The sequence below is a fragment of the Chlamydotis macqueenii genome, chromosome Z, assembly GCF_036417535.1.
Source record: "Chlamydotis macqueenii isolate bChlMac1 chromosome Z, bChlMac1.mat, whole genome shotgun sequence".
NCBI lineage: Eukaryota > Metazoa > Chordata > Aves > Otidiformes > Otididae > Chlamydotis > Chlamydotis macqueenii.
In genome coordinates this window covers 14,225,581-14,249,121 of record NC_141593.1, presented here as the reverse complement: position 1 = coordinate 14,249,121, position 23,541 = coordinate 14,225,581, and positions in this window count along the sequence as shown.

The following is a 23,541-nucleotide window of genomic DNA, read 5'->3' as shown; positions in this document are numbered from 1 at the left end:
AAAATCCCATTTATAATTTCCAAAGTACTTTCCCTCAGTTGTGGAGGAAAGTAATTCTCAGTACATTGGGGGGTCAATAGTTACAAAGAAAACGTTGCAGGCCAGTTTGAGTGTGCAGCTGCAAAACTAATTGTTGTGGTTTAGCCCTAGTCGGCAACTAAGTACCATGCGGCTGCTCGCTCACTCCTCCCCCTCAGTGGGATGGGGAGGAGAATCGTGAAAAAGAAAGGCAAAACTCTTGGGTTGGGATAAAAACAGTTTAACAAGACAGCAAAGGAAGAGAAAACAAGGGAAAAAACCCCAACAATAATATAACATACTAAGCATATGATTCACAGCACAATTTGTTCACCACCCAGAACCTGATGTCCAGTCTGCTCCTGAGCAGCCATCCCACCCCCTGGCACCATTCTCACTTTATATACTGAGCATGACGTCATATGGTATGGAATATCCCTTTGGCCATTTGGGTCAGCTGTCCCAGCTGTGTCCCCCTCCCAACTTCCTGTGAAAATTAACTCTTATCTCAGACAGAACCTGGCCACTCATCAAACCTGAAGAAAATCCCCAGATGTTAACGAGAACAAAAACCTAGAGGTAATCTGTATGGTCACAGAGAAACTGAGAAATGGTGAGAATCACTGATGGTTTCACTTCAAAGGTGGGAGAGGTCATGGCTGGTAATTAATTATCCAAATCACTGCTGTTGTATGTCTCTACCTAACAAGTTCTTTGACTGTTTGCAAAACAATCTCTCTGAGAATGCATCAACCTCAGAGCTTCTTTCTATGAGGATTTTAATTGTGTGGCAGATTATTTTCATGGCAGAGCTGAAACAGGTAGCTGGACCAGGGAGCAGCAAATGTAAGCTGGGTGCAGCAGACAGGGAGCTCTCAGGCAAACGGCCCCATGCATCGCATCATAGCGCTGCTGGTCCTGTGGCAGCGAAACCCTCACTGGAGGTCACTGCTCGTGGCTGCTGATTTGGATGAGATGCCTTTGGGTGATCTCTGTAAGTGCATGTTTATTTTATGCATATCTTCAAATCTAAACAGATTTAAGGATGTGCATGGGGACCTCTGGGAGCACGGGCTTTGAGGCAAAGGCTGGAGGAAGGCAGAAGACAGGCTGATCCTGATCTGAAAGGGCTTTTAGGCTCCAGCAGAGTGTGGCCAGGCAGGACCTACCAGTGGCCAGGGCATTTGCTTGCAGCCTATGCAGGAAACAGAGGAAGTGACAGTGGGACGGGGTGCTTGGGAAGTGCAGTGCCACTGCTGGTACAACAGCTGCCCCGTGCTGTTAATCCCCACCTCAAAGTCTGATTGATGCTGTGCAGAGCTGCACCAAAAGGGGAGGTGCTTCGGTGTGTTTCGCAGAGATTTTGCATCTGTTCCCTGAGATGATGAGTGCTGGATCCTGGCTTGGATAGGGCACATCTGAATGCTTTCATATGCAGAACAGTTCTTCTAACATGACAAATTTTGGCACTGGCTGACAGTTTTACCGCAGTCAGACCAGTTCTTAGTATGAGACACTTCTATGCACAGCATGATGCTCCAGCTGGGGCAGGCAGTTTTAACTAGTTAAGCCTTAAATACTAAACGTGTTAATTTAGTGAGATCGTGGCCTAAGGATCCCAGAGTTACTGCTCCCAGGTGAGGTCTCTCACCACTGAGTCACAGTAAATATTTTAAGCCTGTGGCTTTCGAGTATTGAGATACATTGTGCTAAAGCCCAGAAATAACCCAATAATAATATAACCTAACAACTGTATTTAATTTGAGAGGTTCTGTAAAAGTCTACTAAAGAAAAAGTGCAGGAGGAGGAGGGCTTTCCTTGGCTTTCTTGCCATTTAGCACTCAAAACTTCACATGTTCACACAGCGCCTCACAGTTTAAGAGGACTTGGGCGAATCAAACCCAGCAGCAGCCATTCATCTCTATAATTACTGGGGCCAGACAAGAGTAAACAAGCTGTAATCCCACCACGCTTACTTGCAGGTGAGGCCCTTCGTAGTAAAAATGAACACAGCTTTAGTCTCACTAGTTGTATTGAACTTTTAAGGTAGAAAATGAAAAAAACATAATGGTTTGCTGAATAAGCCAGCACCGTTGTCTCTGTGGGGAAACATGCCAGTTACCTACACGAGGAGGAGGATGGTGCCCCATGCCAGGCACTATCCAATCTCCCAGAGGGTTGCAAAGGCAGCTGAAAATGGTGCACTTGGTGCATCCTCACTCTCAGAAGAGTAACATCCAAATGGGCTGAAATGACAGAAAATAGGGTCTATTCTTAGCTGGTTTCTGCCACAGGAGCCCAAGACCACAGAGAAGGAAAGCTGCTGCGTCCTCTTAGGTGAATTAAATTGTCAGTCTAAAGCAAGCACTAACTCCTCTCCAGATCATGGCTCTCTGGTGTGGTGTGGGCCCCAGGGCTTTGTTGCTGCCCCCAGCTGTGAGACTCTTGGTAGCAGGGAGCCAGCCCACCTCTACCAGCACCTTTCTGATGATTTTGTCACCATTGCTGTTTTTTAAGTCATTGCAAAACAATGGAAGTCTTTAAGCACGAAAGGGAGCTGTGGCAGAGATATTATTCAAAGCAGAGGGCTCTTATTTCTATTCAAGTGGTTCAAAGCAGGATTGCAGAGATATTTGCTAATCACAATAAACAAAAAAATCCCTGCAGCTGAGAAGCATCTCCAGAAAGCACAGGCAGAGCTAGCTCTCCCACAACTTTCCCTCCCAGTAGTCCTTCCCTCTCAGTCATGTACATATACAATATTTGGTTTTCACCCTTTGCCCTGTATGGAGAAAAAACACAAACAAACAAACAATTTTTTTTTTCTTAGAATAAGAGAGATATATATATTTTGTACCTATCCTTCCACAGATACTAACAGGAGAGTCTCAAAATCCTTGGCGTGCGTGCATGTGCGTGAGCGTAAGATAAAGGAGGAGAGGACGGCAGTCAAACCTGTTACTGTGATACTAAGCGGCATGGGTCCAGAAATCCTGAAACTTAAGGGTAATTTTAAATCTCTTTGGCCAGGTCAGTCTTGTTACCAGTCCTGGCAAAGGGACCGTGCACCATATTATAAGCCATAGTGCCTGAAAATCCTGTGGTTTGCTGTTGAAGCCACTTAAAATGAGGAAAAAGTGAAGCAGCAGGCAGATGTTCAACTTTCAGAGTGTCAGAGGTTTTTCGATAACCAAAGAGCACAAAGTTGGCCAGTTAGTATTTCGGACAATGCTAGAGCTGACAGAGCCCATGAAGTTCTGGCAGGACAAGATCTAGTTTCAAGTAGTGGAGATGTGTGTTACATCCCCTGGATTATTTTTGAGCAAGTGAAAGTAATTATTTATGATTACAAAATGGGGAATGCGTGTGACGCCAGGGCGAAGAGTACTGATGTGAGCCCTAGGCCACCACTGCCATCGGGGCATCTGAGCCTGCTGGCAAGGATCTGCTGGGGGGCCAGAATTTGGGGTGAGGATGCTCTGTGTGTGCTTGGTTGGTACTTTGGCTTTTAATCAAGCCCTGGAGTAGTGCCCAGAGAACACAATAGAACACAATAGAAAATAAAGGACAATATGAGAATATCCAGGAGAACCAGCTCATTTTAAAATTCAGGTGACGTTTTGGAGAGTGGTTTCCACAATCCCAAGGCCAGGAGAACAGTTTGTTCATTGCCCATGCCCATGGCTGGAGGAAGTCTTGTGAAACTTGTTTTAATGGAAATTTTTGGCCAATGGTGCTAGTTTTCCTGTTACCAGAAAAGTTATTTTTTTATCTCTCATCTGATAGGATCATTAAAAGTTCATCCTCTTACTTAACTTTCACTTCAACTCTTAATGAATGTAAAGTAGGTTTGACCCTCTAAATACTCCTTTCATAATAAATTATACAGTAATTCTCCCAAGAATGGTAAGTCTAGCACAAAACCATGCTGTTGAAGAGAGTAAACCTGCTCCAAGAAGAGCAGCCATGAGGGAGGGTGCAGCCTTCACCCAGGTCCCTACCACAGGCTCATTTCTCTAACGTCTACAGCACAGGGTTCTTCAAGACAATTTCCCAGGCTGCTCACGATGGAAGTCCTCAAATAACCCTGGAAAAAGATGAGGATATTACATGCCTATTTCTTGGGACATATCATGCTGAGTAGAGTACTGCAGGGCCAGCGGGAAGTGCTGCATGAAACATGGGGAAGGGTGTGTGTTCCTGAATTATCAGCAAGGAGGCTTTCTTGCAGAGAAGGGTCCTGCTCTGCTACTAGATAATACCAGAGAGAAGTGCTCTAGTCTGGTAAATCAAGACTGCTCTCAGCAGGAAATGAAAAATAATTCCTTTATTTTTTTCCCCTTATCAAAGCCAAAGCCCTGCTGAAGCTGTGCTGCCTGATTTTGGGCACCAGCTGACCCCAGCCATGCCTGGAGCCCCTCTGCCCAGCTGCCCTGGGGTCTCGTGCCTCCCCAGCACACGCTTCAGCAGCAAAGATACACTGTCCAGGGAACCTGCAGCCCTGGTGAAAGCCTGGGAACAAGTGCTGAAGGCAAACGAATCAGATTTCAGACTGATTATTTCCTTTCAGTGAGGGTCACTGGAGCGGTTGAGCATCCTCCCAGCAGCTTCAGAGCAGCTGGTCCGGGACCCTCCTCCACCACCCTGCACAGGGCTTCACCCCTATTTGCTTCTTCAGCCGTGCTGCGAAGGTGCTGTTTTCAATTTTTTCTCTCAGTGGCCTTTCACACAATTATATTATATATAGTCCTCTGTCCATTCACATTATCTTTACTCTCCAACAATAAACTTAACAATGCCTTTGCAAGCCTTTGTTATTTGCTGAATGCTGTGGGGTGCTGTGTTTCTGAGCTAACAAGCACTTTAAAGAGCCTATGATTTGTCTCTCGGGTATGTTATCTTGCTATTAGCTCTAAATAGGGATGTAGATAATGTTTTACATCTGTACTATTAAGAAGCAACACATTAGACTCCTCCCTAGCCTCTTCCCCTAGCTCACATGTCTTTGTTAACTTAAGGAAAAATGGAATTATAAATAATTGTTTGTAAAGATACAAACAAAACTCTGAAATTTATATCCTTGTGGATATAACAGGTGAGATTTTTAACAAGATCAGCTTAGTTAAAGCTGATCTTCTTGTTAGTTAAAACAAGAATAGCACAGCTCAGTTTTGGAGTAGGTGGTTTCCAAACAGCCAGCCTGTGCTGGATGGTGGGCTGGGGCGGTCGGACAGACAAACTGCTCGGGCTCCCTGCCGCTCCTCGGCGCCTCACCCTCCCAAGACATCGACGCTTTGCCTGGCCTCTCTGCAAATGTGCATCCCATCCAGTACATAATTTTCAAAAGCGATGTGTTTAGAGTTTTGAGGTCCTGGCTGAGCACTCTGAAATAAGGTTTAAACACCATGGACAGTTTCTGGAGACCCAAAGGATTTGACATCATCTAATTGCCTGAACTCCAGTTTCTTCTGTAACTTCTGCATCAAAACCATAAGATCCCTTGCTTCATTTGGTAAGGAGTCAATTTCAGCTAAATTTATGTACCTAGATTAATTTGCTATCAGAGCACATCTGTTGGGGTTTTGCACTAAATTAAGTTGCTTTTTGAAACTGATTTTTGTTCAAATAGCATCACTTCCCACAGACACAACATTTCCATGGCTATAAACAGGGACTCCCTAAACCCTCCTCAGTCACTGCCTGATGCATCCCCTAAAGCAGGACAGTTCCTACACAAGCATTACTTGTTGAAAACCACCACCAAATGGAGAGGAGACGTGTCTAGAGCTGAGCAGGCACCAGTGCCTGTGAATACCTTGTCTGTAGACAGTGTTTGGAGAAAAGGGGAATCTTTTGTCACAGGACCAGTGAAATAACTTGAGCAGAGCAATGATTGCCCGGAGGAGCTTGGTGCACTTTCAGAAGATGAAGTTAGCATGGCTTAGGACTCAGGGAAACTTGAAATTTGGGAGGCATGTGCCCACTGATGGGCACCTTGGAGCGGGCTATGCTACTTGGGGTAAAGCTCTGCAAAACACAGTGAATGTTTCTATGCAACATTCATAGGTTCAGTAACAGCTCCTTTCCTGCTGCCAAGTGATGCACTCACACACTGGGCTAATTTGGCTGCATTAGCCTTAGTCCCTTCCAGTTTCTGCTGTTGAATTCCCCCTGATCTTTCCTCTGTCTCCACAACAGCTCTTTCTCATTTTCTGAAGGAGATCTATTTAGTTTGCTAACTGGGAGAGTTGTTCTTTGTTCGATTTTAAGATGTATGTTCTGTCTATCCAAAGCTGGTGGGCTTGGTATTTCCTATCAAATTTCTAATGCACAGTGGTCCAAATTCAGATATTTTAATAGAAAATAGGAAATACCAGTGAGAAACAGCATGACAAAAAATTTTGCCCAGGTATTAAGATTTGCTGAAATTTTGGCTGGCTGGCCACATGTTTTGCTTTTTTTTTTTTTTTAAAAAAAAAGAAGGCTGTGTCAAGAATCTTCCTAGAAACCATGCGAATCTGTAAAAGAAATTCACAACAGGCTTTGTGGAATATAAATCTCCTCTGAATACTGTGGCCACAATATAATAAGAAAAAGTGATATGATAAAAAAGTATTAAAAAAACTTCACTTCTAAGTGGAACTTTAAGATACGTATGTTATTGGCTGGGCTACAAAAGTTAACATAAAAGTAATGAATACACAGAACTGCTTTAAAATATAAAACATTTTATTGTTTAATATTCCTTGGTTTATAACAAATTCAGTTCAAAACATATAGACACTTTTAATAGGGTTGGGTTTGTTCACTCTGTGCAGCTAAACAGCCAAAGCACATACATTCTCAAATAGTGATCGTATGTAAAATGGCAAAGGGGGCAGCTGCAATGGCACTTGTGCTGAGGAGCGTAGGCAAGCACCTGAACTTGAAACACCGTGCAACCTCCAGAGAAGCAATAGCTGCTTCAGAAGAGCTCTGCACTTCTGAGAATCACACAGGAACTCAGGCTCAACTCTGAGATGCTGTAAGTATCCTCCAAGGCATGTGATGAGCTGGCTACTAGTCCTGCCCCCATGAGTCCAACATCTCAGACACCTGGTGAACATAACTGGCTGTTTCCCACCAAATATTTGCTAAGGGAGACACACCCCTGCCACAGGACCCCAGTCCACCCACCTGCTGTCCCTCACTGCAGCTCCAAGACAAGTTTCCCTTTATTTACTCCAGCTGTGCACAATGCAATTAAGAACAAGACCAGGTGACTCCTGCTACTTGATTTCTGGCTCATAAAAGCCAGCAGTCAGAAGGGTTACTTGTTCTTTCACTCTCTTCATGTCCTCAGAAGTACTTCTAGGAGAAGCAAGCTAGGACTGCAGTGTTGCACATCTGCATGCAGCAAGGAAAAAAAAAAATCAATTTTTCTTCACAGAAATATGGGCTACCTTGTCCACAAGGTGAGTTACTGCACAGTGAGAGAACATTGTGGTACTGTGATTACAGATGTGGAAGCTGAAACAATGACTTTTGGATCCTAGGGGAACTCAAACCCAGCTCTGGATGGCAGTCTGTAGTTGCTGGATGTGTTACAGCAGGAGGGACTGGGCAGATGCTCCTGTTATTTTAGTAAATCCAAATAGCCTTCTTCAAAGGTATGCCATACAGCATCTCAGGGAAATGGGAGTCAGGACAGGTACATGAATAAGTTGAGGCTCAGGTACTGCCTTGTCCAAATTTGAAGACAATGACATAACCCCTTTCTGTGCCAATACTCCAGGTGGGGTCTCACCAGGGCAGAGTAGAGGGGGAGAATCACCTCCCTCGACCTGCTGGCCACGCTCCTCTTGATGCAGCCCAGGATGCGGTTGGCCTTCTGGGCCGCGAGGGCGCATTGCTGGCTCATGTTAAGCTTCTCATCCACCAGCACTCCCAAGTCCCACTCCTCAGGGCTACTCTCAATCCATTCTCTGCCCAGTCTGTATTTGTGCCTGGGATTGCCCCTACCCACATGCAGGACGTTGCACTTGCCCTTGTTGAACATCATGAGGTTGGCACGGGCCCACCTCTCCAGCCTATCAGGGTCCCTCTGGATGGCATCACTTCCCTCCAGCATGTCAACCGCACGACACAGCTTGGTGTTGTTGGTGAACTTGCCGAGGCTGCACTCTGTCCCACTGTGTTCTCCTAGAGGTGCTCACAGATGATCCCCAGGCATTTAGGCAGTGTTATTTGTGAATTAAATGAACACTAAAGGAGATCCTAAGCAGACCAACTGTATCAGATAATATAAGGGTACATCAGGGCTGTTGTGGTTGAAACAGCCCTGGGGAAAGTGGTAGAAAAACGGATTATTTGGCCACTGCTCTGCTTTCCACAAGCATCCCTTCCTCTGTAGGTGAAAAGGCCAAGGAAAAAAGAAGCAAAGACTGTCCTAAACTCATCGACCTTTATTGGTTGTTAGCATACTGTGAGGGCCATGTCCAGGCTCTGCACTGACAGCCAGGCCGCAAACTTCCCAGACTACTCTATTAAATTAGCTGCTCCCAAGAAGTGGGATGAACTGGTGGGCATGTGGCACAGCAATGGGCACCTGTGGGAAACACTGTTAAATGCCTTTTCCAGTGCTTGGAAGAGTGCTGCTGCAACAAACCGTGAAATCTTAGCTGGCAGTTCCCCCCTGAGTGGCACCAGGGATGGCTGGCTGCTGCAGGGAAGCCAACGGGCTTTGGTCCACTGCAGGCACAGATTTACTGGGGAGACCAGCGAGACTGCAGACACCAAGTGCACTGCCAGTGAGGGCAATGGGATGGGAGTGCTCCTGCTTGTCCATGGGGTGGAAAAGCACCATGCAGCAGGGGATAACTGATCCTCCCTGGTTGGTACCATGTAGAGTGTTTGCTGGTGTTCAGGTCTCATTGTGAGTTAATTCACTGAATAACAGAGGGATTCATGTTTGGAAAGGGCAAGCCTGAGTGAAAGACAAGACAAGGTCTGTGTAACCTGCTTGTGCTAATAAACCTACATGTAGGATCTTAACAGGTCACAGTGAGCTGCTTGGGCATGGCAGAACCCACGCATGCAAAGGGCAGCCTGCCCTGCTCACCTCAGGGCCAGGCAGAGGGGTCGACTGCTGTGGAAAGTGTTTTCATGCAAGAGGAATTACGGATCGCACACAGCAGCAGAGATTTTCTAGTTCTTTGTATTCTTTCATCCACCTCTCTTACGGTTGGACTCGATGATCTGAAAGGTCTTTTCCAACCTAAATGATTCTATGATTCTGTGATTCTTGCCTTCGTATAGTAGGAAATATATTTGATTGCACACATCTAAAGTTGATGGAAGCTTCTACAGTGGTGCTAAGTAGGACCACAAGGAGAGAGAGAAGCTACTTTTTACACTGCCACATATTAGAAAAGTTGAAACTGAAATACTTGTGGTGGGGATACCATGCCTATGAGGTCATGCCAGATGCTTTGGTCAGCCCAGAGAGGGTGTGCAGTCTCCATCCTTGGAGAGATTCAAAGCCTCTGAAAGCAGCCACAGAAAATCTCTCTCGCCATGTGTGCCAAGGACACCAAAAGGCTTTGAACTCCAGAGCTTGAGGAAGAAACTCTGAAAGTTGAAGAAAAAACCTCAAAGAGAGATAGAATAGAAATAAGAGTTTAAAAAAAAATCCCACTGGAAAACCCACCAAAATCCCTTTGCTCCCTACTGTATCCTGCAGGCTGGTTCTTTCTTTCAGGCTTTGCCCACTCTGTAGTGACTTTACTGGTTTCCCACAACCTCCTGTGCTCCTGAGTGATCAATGGCCATACCCCCCACAAGTGGCTTGCCCTTCTCTTGGGTGGGAGATGATCAGCTTGACAAACCCATTTCTGCTGTAGATGGGATGGAGCTGCTTGCAGATAAACTCAGGTTTTTGGACATGGGCAAAACTGGAGCTGTATTCTCATCTGGCTGGGTGTGTGCATCCGGACATGGGCTGGATTTAAATTATTTGTTAATGACTTTTCTGTCTCACACCCACAGCTCACAGGCAAGTTCACGTGCAGGTGCTGCAGGAGGGTACTGGCTGCAGCCCCCATGGGAGACCAGCCAGGAAAGGGGCAGGAAGCACCTGCCTTCTGGAGCAGCATCAGCTGCAAAAATCAGACTATCCCTATCTAAAGGTTGATCTGATTTAAAAAGAAAAAAAAATCTTAAGAAAATAAATGCATTAAAGACTAAAATGTTGACAGTAAGGAAGATTGACCTCTGGTCCTTTAGAGGAAAGAAATGTTAACTATTTGGTTCTGGCTTGCTTTAATACTGCTTTTAAATCACTTGCTTCGAAAATAGATTCATATATTTCACTTTCCCTACAGTGTGGGGCACTGCTGGAAAAATCCCTCGCTGAAGGAATGGATGTCATTAATGTGTAGTAAAAACAGGTTTGATTGATTTGTTCTAGAGTCTGTTTTAACACGTCTGAATTACAGTGTTTTCCAGTCTAATCTGTCATTTCTCAGAAGAAAACCATCAACTGATGTTTTTAATCACTCATTTATTGCCTAAGCTGGCTGCTCATGAAAACTCTGCTTTTCACAGGAATTTGCTTTGAATAATGTGGGGTTGTATTCTGTTTTCTTTAAGTTATATCTCATTATTTTTCTTAGCATCACCAGAAGGCTATTCCTCTGTTGTAGCCCTTCTCAAGTGAATCCCTTTGTGGCTGAAGAAGAGGCAGACACATTTTTTTCTCTACTCCTGGATATTTCTCAGGGGTTCAACAGCTGTATAAAACTGCAAGATCTTCCAGCTTCAAGATCTTGCTGGCCCTTCATACTCCTACTGGGCTGTTGTTTAGGAGGAAGGGAAGGGGAGGAAAATCAGCCTCAGCCAAGCAGTAAACAGTGCATGTGAACTTCTTCGCACATGCTCGTAGTGTTCGTGTGCTGTGTCTGGTAGACTTGGGCCTGGGGCTTTGGTGCTGGGAGGCTGCATGAGGCCATGCCAAGAGCCTTGGGGGCCTTGCAGTGTTCGGTGGCTGGAGCTACACGTGCTGGTGAAACGTGAGTCCATGTTTAAAAACCCTGAAATGCAAAATATCATTCAATGCCAACAATAAAAATGAGGCCAAAGGAAGAAAGAAGTTATTCCTTTTTACAAAACGATTTCCATTCTTCATTTATTAGCTCAGTGTTCACCTGCCATTTGCCTTTTTAATGTATTACTTCTTCTGTGTGTAGTGTTGGAGACCACTGAAAATATCTGTGAAATTAGAGTATGATTTGAATGGCACATAAAGGCTAATTTTATTTAAACTGAAGTCCGGTGTCCAGGTTGTATCCTGCTACTATTTACTACTTATACTGTCAATGTGTCTTGGAGCCCAAATCCCCACTGTGTCAAGGATTTATGGAGAAGCGTCCTCTCTGCCTCTCTCCATCTCTTCCTCCAAGAAGTTGTGTTTTTCTCTTGCTTATGCATGCTTTTGGGCAAGGCAGACACCATGTCAGGTGGAGCCAGGATTAACCCAGTGAGGAAAGAGCTGCAGGGATGCACCACACAGCACACATGGCCAATGCCTGGTCCTGGCATGCCCTCCTGGGCAGCTCTAGCACAAATTACCCAGGGTGTTTGCTCCCCAGGAGCCACAGTGCAGCATCTCGGGTAGCACGCTGCAAGCGAGCCCCTTCCATTCATCTGCACAGCACCCTTCAGCCATATGGTGACATTTGCCTCTTCATCCATCACTCAGTATAACGAAAATACAGGCATTTGTTTTGCTGCAACACTTGTCTTCCATGAATGTCTTGACATTTATGTACCACCAAGAGACATTATGTTATGTCAGGATTTTATTCTGGTGGCATTATCTACCTTAATTAAGGCTGTCCATGTAGCAAAGTAATAATGAGGTTGTGTTAATTTCTGAGTCTTTTGAAGTTGTAACAAAGGAGGCAGCTGATGCCAGGAGGATGGATGCTGCATCCCCGCAGCTTGCCTCAAACACAGCTCAACGCCATGCCAGGCAGTAAGGCTCTCCGTCGGGTGTTCAGAGCCAACCTGTGTCCTCAGCTGCGGCTGGCACCAAGGACGTCTCCGGCAGCCCTGGCACTGGAAGAGGCACTATTCCGGTGCACCTCTACATGTCTTTTCTAGATCAGCTACTGTAAAACAAGATATTTGTGTTCATATGGTATTTTGCAAAGCCAGCTTTCTGGAAAGCTAAGAAAGACTAGGCTTAAATCAGCCTCAGCAATGGGAAAAGCACTCGCCATGCAGAGGAGTGTAGGCTGTGTCCACGGGCACCTAAGACTTTTTTTCTTGCCCCGTCTCCCCTTCCTGGCATGTAGCCTGGGCGGGCAGTGGGGCAGGTAACAAATGAGGAAGCTCTGTGGTGATGCCTCAAGCTCTTGCATGATCCCAGTGTCTCTGCACCTCCTGCAGACAGCACAGGTGTCCTCTAGTACCATTTGCTCATCTCCAGCTTCTGCCAGGTGCTGCAAGTCGTGTACTCTCTTCTGACCTCACTGAGGTGCACCAGGGCTTGACCAAACACCCGTAAGGCCACATGTAGGATGTGAACTGTGTGGTTTGCTATCAAACAGCTGTGGTATCCTATCAGCATGTTTTTGCTCAGGGAGGAAAATGTATTGGCTTGGGAAAAATAAACTGCAGATGATGAAGAGAAGTAATTTCCTACAGCTTTTGCAAGTTTTATCAGACTGCAGGGCAAGAACATTTTTCTTCCTCTATGCAAATGGAAGACATTCTTCTAACATTTATGGAAGCATCTTCTATGCAGGCGCATATATCTGTCTACATATAATACAATTCCTGGACACTTAGAGATGCTGTAAGAGTCATCAGGATTTAAGCACAGCGAGCCAGAGGGGGTAGAGGGCTCAACAGCTGATTAATCCTTCTTGCTGGAGGAGGTTTGTATTAATGAAGTGACCCTCACCCCTGCACAGCTCTAATTCAGACAAGGAGACAATCGCCTCAAGGGTGCCCTCCCAGGGCCTCTCTTCCAGTGAGTGGTGCCATGTCCCAGTCACAGCTTTTTGTCCGGTCAGCCACTGACTTCTTGGAAGACTGTCATTAAAATCAGGTACCTTTTTTTCCGCTATTACTTCTCAGAGACTGAGTGTTTGGCATCTTGAGTGCTCCTGGTTTAATGACAGGGCTCTTCCCTAACATGGGGCCAAATCTCCCAGTTCATTTACCTGCCATTCAAACTCTGACATGTCAAAGTAAAAACATAAATGTCTTAAAAGCACAACAGGGTTGAAGAAAAGAGGGTGTGTGTTTTTTTTTTTTCTTAAGAAAAGGTTGATAAAAGACTTGACTGGAAATGGAGCCAAGTGGGTCTGACAGTCTATGTCACTGGCAAACAAAGTCAGTAATAACCTGCAAAATGATTGCTCCTCCGCACAACAAGTCTTCTGCCTCCCACTGCAACTAATACACTCACCTCTTGTGCTGCGGCTGGAGGGACCTCCCGAGATTCACCCTGGCAAAGGCCAGAAGATGTGCAAAGACCTGTTCCAGCTGGAGGCTGGCTGGATGTTGGATTTGGTACTGTGGACTGTAAAGTGAATTATCACTGTCTTTATTAGGAGACTTGTTCATTGCTGTGGCTCATGGGGAAATACATATTTGGGAAATTAATGATTGTCTCCAGCTAAAACCTCCAAGGCAGGTACATTCATGTTCTAATTGTTACTACTGAAGTCCCCCTGACTTTGTAGTGTCTCTATTCTTTCTCATTAGCAGAACTGGTAATTGTATTTTAAAATGATTATAACATTTCCTCTGATGAGCTTAGCTCATTTAGCCACGTTGAACAAAGTTTAGAGGGGATGTAATATCTCGTAATAAATATGTTGGGTGGTAAATGCTGAGGAGAGGAAAGAGCTCTTTGAGTTGAAGGATAATATTAGCTCAGGATCAAACAGCAACATATTGATAATGAACAAATTTATATTGTAAATTAGAAGACAATTTCTGGGTATCTGAAGAGGTAAGTTCTGAAGAGCTTGTTTGGTCAGTGAAACAGGAGACTTGGGCTTGTTTTAAAATGGAGCTTCATGGCCCCACATGAGGGACAGAATAGGTGAAGAGGGGAGTCCTTTGAGAAAAGGGATGAGGTTTGTGCTCTGAGACTTTGGGTGCAACAAATTAAATTCAAAGGGTTTTTGAAGAGACACTAGATTCTGCTAACACCATGCTTGTACTGCCATTACCTTGTTTCAGCTTTCTAGGGTGCCGGGAAGGGCACGGCCCCTTGGCCTTTCCTGGCACAGGTGACTGGTGAATCAAGGTGGTGGCAATGTTTACCATTGCTGGGGCATTCACTTCAAAGGACTTCCAGTGCACACCAATTTTCCTGCTCTGCTTAGACCTGTCTGACCAGAACTTGGTCTAGACAGAAGGCACAACTGAGGGCTTCTCATGTCTGCTCTGGTAGCATGATCCTGGTCTGCTTTGTTGGTCCATCTAGGATTTTTTTTTTTCACAGTTTTTGCAATAGCAGATCAATTTGCAGTTATTGGAGAGCCAGCGGTGACAGCAATGTCCTCAAATCTCTCCTGTTCTCTTCCTGTGGGTCGATCTTGGGTTATTATCATAGGCTTTGAGTTTGTTGCAGAGGAAGATGCAATGTGGTCCACAGCATGTCCTGGCAGATGGGTGGATGTCCTGGGGTCTCTCTACACTTACACTCACTGCCTGGCACCTTGTGATCATGACAGTTCCCCTAGTTTGTCATTCCTTTATGGACTGTGTACCACTGTTCATTGCCCTGCAAGCAGCTCTGGAATGCAAGAGATGCTGCTTTGTAAGGTTTTTAGTTCACAGTGAGTTTTTATGAAAGCTGTATTATGGTGACTAAAACTAGCCCCCTGCATCTATCTGCTGTGCACTTTTTTTCCAGTGTTGACACATGAAATCACGAAGCTCTATTGAAATAATTTTTTTTTTTTGCTTAGAATCAACTTTCTCTTTTAAAATGCTAAATTATATCAACTGGGCCTATGATACCTTAAAATACAACATTCACAGAGTGGGAATTGTTTGCAAAAAAGCTGCTTGTTTAACTATGCGGTGCCTTTCTGACCCTTAGCAGTGTTTTGTCTTTGCCTGAGACATGATTGTGGAGCCTTCTCCCACAGCAAGTCACAGGACCTGCTGGGCGCACTAAGTGTTGAAGCTCTGCTCTTGGGAACAGAAACAACCTGTTATATTGTTAAAGTGCAGGCAAATGCCATTGGGTGGACAAATCTGGAAGTTTTGACAAAAAAAAAAATCTGGTAATTTTGACAGTATGGTGTGCACACTGAAACAATATTGAGTTTTCAGGAAATTTAGATTTTCTGTGAGAATGTGAGGTGACATCATCTGAGAGAGTGGCTTGTCCTAAAAATGCAGGTTCATTCTTTTTATGTCCTTCTGCACTCACTCTTTGAATTTATCTTCTGAAAACTTCATACATAAACCACCGTAGACTGAGAGCCAGATCCAGCCTACAGTGCAGCACCTACAACTTCTAGGACTATGAAGAAATGTAAATTAGACAATATGTCCATTTTCCTCCTACTCATGCTGCTGTGGTGTGCTGTGCCTGCTCTTTGCAGAAGACTCCTTCTCTGCACACAGGGAAGATGTGAAGCTTCCCACATGGCATCACCAGCATGCAACCCTACTGAGCCTCTTAACACTCTCTGTCAATCATTTCCTTTTTTTTTTTTTGTGCATGGTAGAAGGATGAAAAAAAGCTTGACTGTGAGCAAAAATATTGTGAAAATATTGATTCAATATCTGCGCCCTTGGCCAGTCAATAGCTCTTCAGTTCCTCACTGCCTAGCTCTTTCCTCCTCTGTTGCAGCAGACTGCAGAAGAAGTATTAAACTCTAGTGTTCAGTTTTGGTTAATAGAAGATGAAAGACCAAACTAGCTAATCTGTCAGGGGCATTTTTTTTGGAAATGTCAGCAGGGTCAGAGAGAAAGTGAGAGCGACTGGTCCAGCAAGGAGACAAGTTTGAGGAAGATGATCTTTGAGCAATTCCAGTCTTCCAAAACCTGGAGCTGTATAGACATGTCTGTGCACATGCATGCAGGTAGATGTTGTGTGTCAATGGCAGTAGCTGTCCTTTTTTTTTTCAGAGCAATATTTCATACTGATGTTTTTATTTTTCAGTAGGAAATAATTTTTTTTTTTGTTTGGAAAACACAGCTTGGAAGTAATTAACCCTACTTTACATTATGCTTTTTATTTCAAGCACTTTACCATGGGCAAGCTAATGAATTAATCATATCATGTCCTATCTTAATAGAGAAATCCAATAGGTGAATAAATTTTTTATAATCATGGCTAATATCTACAGTTATAGATGTGCATAGGACCATCTCTAATGCTAGCCAAGGGAGCCTGGCACGTTGCTTAGGGACTTTTTACAAGTAGAGTCTGCGTAGAAATTGTGACCAAGGATGGTTAAAAGCCACACATTTCACAATCTGTCACATATCTAAATCAGAAACATGTGGGTCTGTAACGTCAGCATCCTCTGCGGGGGCACATAGCCACTTCGACGTGTGCATGGGGCTCTTCTGTCTTAAAATGGCAGAACTCCCTGTGCCAGGTGAGGTTTTTCTGGATAGCTTTGTCATTGTCCACAAGCAAAAACAAATCAGTCTGAATTGTTAGGAATATTTTTGTTGCTTTTCTCAGTTTACAGGAATTCTGCACATTCACTCCCTGCAAGAAGAATGATTTTCTTGTCCTTTGAGGATAGCCTTTTATTACATAGGAGCTAAGATGCGTATGCTTATAACCCTTGAAATGTAATTCCCTGTTTCTACTCAGAAGGTGCAGCAGTCGCGCTGTGAAGAATAAGATCAGCACCATCATTCAATTTTGGAATTTGGATTTTGGAATCACTAGTGTAAAATGAAGGCTTCTCTAGACTATCCAGACAGTACATGCAGCCCAATGATGTTACTTGTTTATTCTTCAAATTCACCTACTGTTCACTGTTGTTTAGTCTCTCATACACAAGTCATGCATGAAGGCACATGTTCTCTGCAGCTTATGCTTATAAGAGCCAGAAACAGTGGCTGAACAGCAGTTTTCTCACTCACTATAAATACCAGATGATCAGAGGGCTGGAGCACCTCTCCTATGAGGACAGGCTGGGAGATTTGGGGCTGTTCAGCTTGGAGAAGAGAAGACTCTGGGGAGACCTGATAGCAGCCTTCCAGGGCCTCAATGGGGCCTACAGGAAAGACAGGGAAAAACTCTTCAGCGGGGCCTGTTGTGATAGTACAAGGGGTAATGGTTTTAAAATACAGGGAGGTAGATATAGAAATTTTAGAAATGGTTTTTTTTTTTTGCAATGAGGGTGGTGGAACAGTGGTTGCCCAGAGAGGTGGTGGATGCCCCATCCCTTTAAACATTCAAGGCCAGGTTGGACGAGGCTCTGAGCAACCTGATCTGGTTGGAGATGTCCCTGCTCCTTGCAGGGGGGTTGGACTAGATGACCTTTAAAGGTCCCTTCCAACCCTAACCATTCTATGATTCTACCCAGGTTTTGCTGGTCCCATTGAAGCCCCTGACTCCTTGTGAGCATCCACTTAGCAAAAACCACATGGCACCCAGTGCTGGGCCAAAGCACGCTGCGACGATGGTGCTGTGAAAGGCCTATGGGCTCTCCAAGTGATATGGCTGCAAAATTATTTCAAAAAGCCCCTGGGTCTACAGAGTTTAACTGGTTTATACAAGAAAGAGTGGGCTTGTAATTCATTCTTTTATAATATTAATGACATTAAACAATCTTTTCCCAGGTGATCTGAACAGAGATTGTTATTTCCCTCATCACATTCAGATTTTCAACAGAGAATAAACTTCAGAAGACACCACATACAGCAATGCACAGTGTGCCTCTGCAGAGGCTCTAACACATGGTGTTAACTTTACTTCTCCCTTCTGTGTACACATAACTAATCAGGATTATCTAGATTTTATACAGGTTCTTACAGAACCCCCACCACTCTAGTTTCTGAAAGGTTTCTGTGGTACTTCAGTCAGGAATGGGCCCTTCTGTAATATGCCTTCAGAGGGAAAAATGTAGTTGTGGAAGAGCATTTTACTTTAGAAATACTTTTGTTTAGATTTGAACCTTTTTGAGTTTCAGGCCCTATTTGTGTTACATGGCTACAGTTCAGGTGGCAGCAATACAAAGCTGTGAAATCAAGGCTGGGTCATGTGTGAGGATTGCAATCAACCTCTTACAGAGATGGCAATGATGAAAGCACTGTTCATTGATGCTACCTGCATCAGCACCATGAAAGAACTGCAAATTTCAGACTGAACTTTTTCTACCTGCAGATACTCGAATAGGAGCCAAGACTTCCTGAGCCACCACGTCTAGTCTCCCCCCTATCCCTGTCCGTCACTTCATGTTTTCCCATTCTGGTGTCTGCCAAGCCCCACTTCAGCATGTTGTCTTGCCCATTGTCCAGGCTGAGAGGCTGCTCCAGAGCCTTTTGTGACTGGGAACATCCCTCTTGCTTCCAGCCTGATCTTACTTGTGGCAATTTGCAGGTTTTGCTGTAGTGCCAAACACACCTCTTGGCTTTAATAATCCTTCTTTCTGGTGTTTAGTTTATCTATACTGTATTTCAAGAGAAAAGTCCCACCACTCCCTGCCATGGTTTCTACGGCTAAGAGCTCCAGGAGATTTCACACCCTCTCGGAGACTGGCCAGCAGCCCTTACCCATCTCGACGTGTGCCTGCTTTAGTTCACGTTCATGCATACTGCAGACAAAGGGCTTTCATTGTATGCCATTGCATTTAAAAATCCTATTATGTTAGCAATTTGTTTTCTGTATTTTGTAATAATATCGTTTAATGGTAGTCACTGGATGAGGTAAGCCCATAGCCTGGTGGACGGGAGCTCTGACGACACTTTCACCTATGGTCACTTTCACCCCCTCTCCATCCTCAGGAGTATTGCATTATCCCTTGCAAAGTGATACTCACAGAGTTTTGCTTCAGGAGAGCCTGCAGCCAGTGGTTTGGGCACTCGGAAAGGTGCTGTGGGCTCAGACCCTTCTCAGTGCAGTCTCCTCATGGAAACCATTGATATGGGGATCTGGGCAGGCACTTGGGGTCCACAGGGTCTTTCCAGGGGACAACAGGGACACAGGATGTTGATGAACCAACATGGCAGGTGAGGAGGGAGTCACAGGGTTTAAACTGGTGACCCTGCATCCCAGAGTGACAAGTCAGTAGTTTTTGGCCTCCAGTGATGCACTGTACCTTAAGCCTTTCCCCTGGCTTGTGGACACCCGTCCAGCCATGGTGACCTGGGCACCTTCACCTCTTCTGCAAAATGAGAGCACAGGGAACTCAACCCGTGGCTGGAAACTCTCCTGTTGAAAGGCACGGATACTCGGGCAAGGATATTTGTGGCACCATTGCCATCAGCAGGAGGAATATCGCTGAAATAGGAGAAGCAAGTGGTTCGGTGTTACCTGGAATATTTTGTAGAAACCATGGCAACAGTCATCCTCAAAATAATAGCAGCTTTGCTGTTGGGGAGCTCATCCTGTGCCAGCTTAAGCTGTTAGTTGTGGCTAATCCCTTTCCTGTGCTAGGGCTGCCTGAGCGGGTGAAGCCAAGCACCTGAGCACTTGTTTGAGAGTTTGGTCATTCGACCATTGCGGCTTCAGAGAAACAGCTTGAGAGTAATTTTCTCAGTGAAATCTCTGTGTATGCATATAAGTGTGCGTGTCTGTGTATAATTTCCACCTAGATAATTTTAATTTATTGATGTATAAAAGCTCTCGCAGTTTGCTGTTCATCCTGCATTGTTCTTGTACACGGTCAAATCACTCTTCAACGCGGTGTCAGAACAATTATTTATGGTCTTGGGAAGGTCTCATTTTTCATTGTATTGTAACATTCTGCTTTATACTAATTAAAAAGTGGGACTGTTTGTTTATTTGCTCAAACCACAGTGGTTTGGCAGTATTTCTATGTATTTTGCAAGGCAATGTGAAGTGCAGAGAAGAGAGTTGCTCTCCAAGAGCATTTGTTTACCCATGCACAAGGGATGCCAGTATTATGGATGTGTGGAGGCACCCACATTTTGCTTATTCTGCCAATGTATATGAATTAATGCTCTGCAATGTTCACTGGAAAGAGGGTATTTTGGAGGTCTTCTAAGAACCAGTTTGGTCCCAGAGCCGTTTTATTTGATGAGGTCTGTTTTGTTTGATGGGTTCTGTAAAGAGCATCTTCTCGGATGCTCTTACAGGAGCATCTCTTGTTGCACCAAAAGGGACGCACTCTGCCACCCCAGGGCTGTTTTGTACCTCGGTGGCTGTGGCAGAGCATCTGGTGCTGCAGAGTGGCCGCACGGGGGCAGCTGTGGCAGCTCCTGTGTTTGTCACCCAGCTCCCGCAGCAGGACCAAATGCATAGGGAAGGCACTGGGGAAGAGGCTATGAGCCCTTGTACTTCCTCCCCGATTTACCGCAGCCTCCCGGGCAGCTGATCTGGCCTGCTAGCCTGAGGATGAATGATAGTAACAGTAGGATTTTTTTTTTTCCAGAGATTTCTGAACTGTACTGCTACATTCAAATGGGAGAATAATTAACTAAAAAAAAAAAAAAATCAAAATCCAAGCATTCCATGCCTATATTGCTTGAGAATTTTTTATTAATATGAGTCACCGAATGCTGTTATTAAAATAAAAACGATTGTCCTCATTGCTGCAAAGAGAGCCAATGTTTTATGGCAGAAGTTCTTTTAGCTGCAGCTGCGTAAAGCCTGGTGTTTTTTATTGAGTCAGAGAGTGACAGGATTTGAACAATACATTAGTGCAAATGGAAAATCGCATAATTTTGTTGCTTGATACGGTGATCCATCTGTAATTCAATATCATCAGTCTTATATCAGTTGGTAATAGAATCATTGTGAGCTGAGGTACAAATCTGGTGGTTATTTTTTTTTTAACTGAATGGAGGCCTTTTCAGCCATTTTTAAGGAGCTCTCCTTGCTAAGAGTACAGAGATTGCTTTTACTTGATCCAATTTCACATTAGGACAAAGAGTAAATTTCATGCTACATTTCATTTTCAGATGTAGAAAATCATGAGCTACAAAAGAAAGTCATGTACTGTTCCTATCCTTTGTCTCATAATGAAACAACAACAAAAAGTGTGGAGAGAAACAGAAAGTTTCCTAGGGAAAAAAGCCCCACCATGTAGAAGTGAAATCAAGACCCTGTGCACCTTCCTATAGAATATGTTGTAGCTTTATTTATTTGAAGAGCAGTGATTTGCCCACCTGCAGGTCAGCAGATTTTATCACCTGCCTACCTTCGTTCGTGCCTGTGGTTCTTACTGAATGCACCATCTTTCATTTGCTGCTCAGATCGGCAGCTATTAAGGCTATTAAGGCTGGAAGACAGCTGTAGTTATTTAGTTTCACCAATATGCCATGTGCTATAAAGGTTCACCCTGCGCATTGATATATGATTTATTTTCCAGAAAGATACCCACTCTTGATATGGAGAGACCAAGTGATGGCTGAACATCAATGTCTCTTGGTGCTTTGTTCCAGCTGTCAGCATCTTCACTTGCCAGACTCTGCATCCTCATATCTCTAAGGTGGGGGTGTCTGCCATCCATTCTTGTTATTCTTAGTCTGTGACAGAGATGACTTGACTTTAGGGATGGCTGTATTTCAGTGGGCAGCAAAAGGAGCCCTTATTCACCCTCTGAGATTTACAGTTCTAGGGAGATCTACACCTTTTTATTCAACCAAAAATACATACATACCCACATAGTAATTTTTAAATTATAAAATCAATATATTATGCTAAGACTATCTAGCCACAATCAGAAGTTTGTCCGTTATCTTTGGCTGAGAATTAAACCTCAGAAACATGAGAATGATCACCTAAGAAAGCACAGTTCAGATAACTGACATTTTCTTTGAAAGCCTTGAGACAGTACATTGCTGGAAAAACATCATCTGAACGTCTCCAAAGAAGAAAATTCCCTGCCAGAGAGACTAGCATGCTGGTACACTGACAAAATACTACAAATTCTGACCATGTCAGATCAAACCCAGCTGTACTTCTTCAATGGCCCCACATTTCTTCATTGTTTTGTAATGAGTATATTAAAAATAGGGACAAAAAAAACAATTAGAGATCAGCATCCCCGCAGAAAACTCATCCAGACTCAAACAAAGCACAGCTGAAAACTCTCGACATCTTTCTGCATTGACATTAGAACACATACCTAAATAATCTCTCTTCCAGGCACAACTGTATCAGACAAATCCTAACTACTGTAACAGCTCTGTGTGACACACAGGTAATTAATCCTGGCTGTCAATTATGTTTCCAGGGGTTGTCTTCTTGATTCTAAGGCAAAATTAGAATGCAGAGATACCAAACCCAAGAAACGTCCTTATTGAAATTTAGACCTGCCCTTCAAAAGAAACCCAGAAGGCTGTTTGTGGTCTACTGACTCTCGGTTTGTCCATAGCATGGAGGCCACACAGCCCAGATGACCAGTCCCTGGAAAGATGTGACTGACCTGCCACCTGCAAACCTGTAGTTGTCCCTGTATACTGCTGGTGCCAGTGACCTCCTGCCACTGCTCAGACCCAGGCTGCCACCTCTGACACGGTGACAGCCCGGTGCAAAGGAGTGCTCATCTTCAGGGTCCCAGCTTTGGATGAGGGTGTGCTGGTGTCATGGACAGCTTGCTGCTGGCCTTGAGCTGGAGGCACCAAGAACAGATGCTTTCATAGGCTTGTGGCAGGATTTTGATATCAAGGAGTGTTAAAAACCTTATATGAGGACTTGAGGACCTCCTTGCACAGGGGTATAACCTTTTGGATCCTAGTTAGGCAGATACTTCTTTCTGTCCATGTAGGTCTGTATGTTGACGAGTCACCCAGGCTCCATCTCTCTCCCTTTGTTTCCTCCCTCCCTCCCATTGCTCACTCTCAGGGAGCTTGTAAGACAAGACATTTACACCATACTTCTGTAGACATACCAATGATTTTCCTTCCTTCTTTTTGCAGAAATCCTGGATATTGGAAAACCTGAACTGATGGGCAGAGAGCAGTAGATGGAAGTTTTACTCAGCCAAGACATTCATGTGAGTTAATAGTTTTGTACCGGTTTTGTACCAGTATTAGGAAACATTTTAAATATCAGTTTCATCTTTTAGTCTCCCCAGTATTTTGAGCACCTCGAAGCAGGATACCAGAGTATAGCATTGTGCTTATGTTTTGTATTTTGGTCAGGAAGTTTTCAGGTAGCTCAGAAACTTTCTCTTTACTTAAGTAAGGAAACATCTCTGCTGATCCACATTCCTGTCATGTCTGTTATAGACTCTCACAACTCCTTATTCCTCTGGCTTAATATGAACACTACAGGAAGCCCGAGATTGTACAGCATGCAGCTACATGCCTCGTAAACAATGATGGCCCACGCAAGCAATTCACATCTGCTCT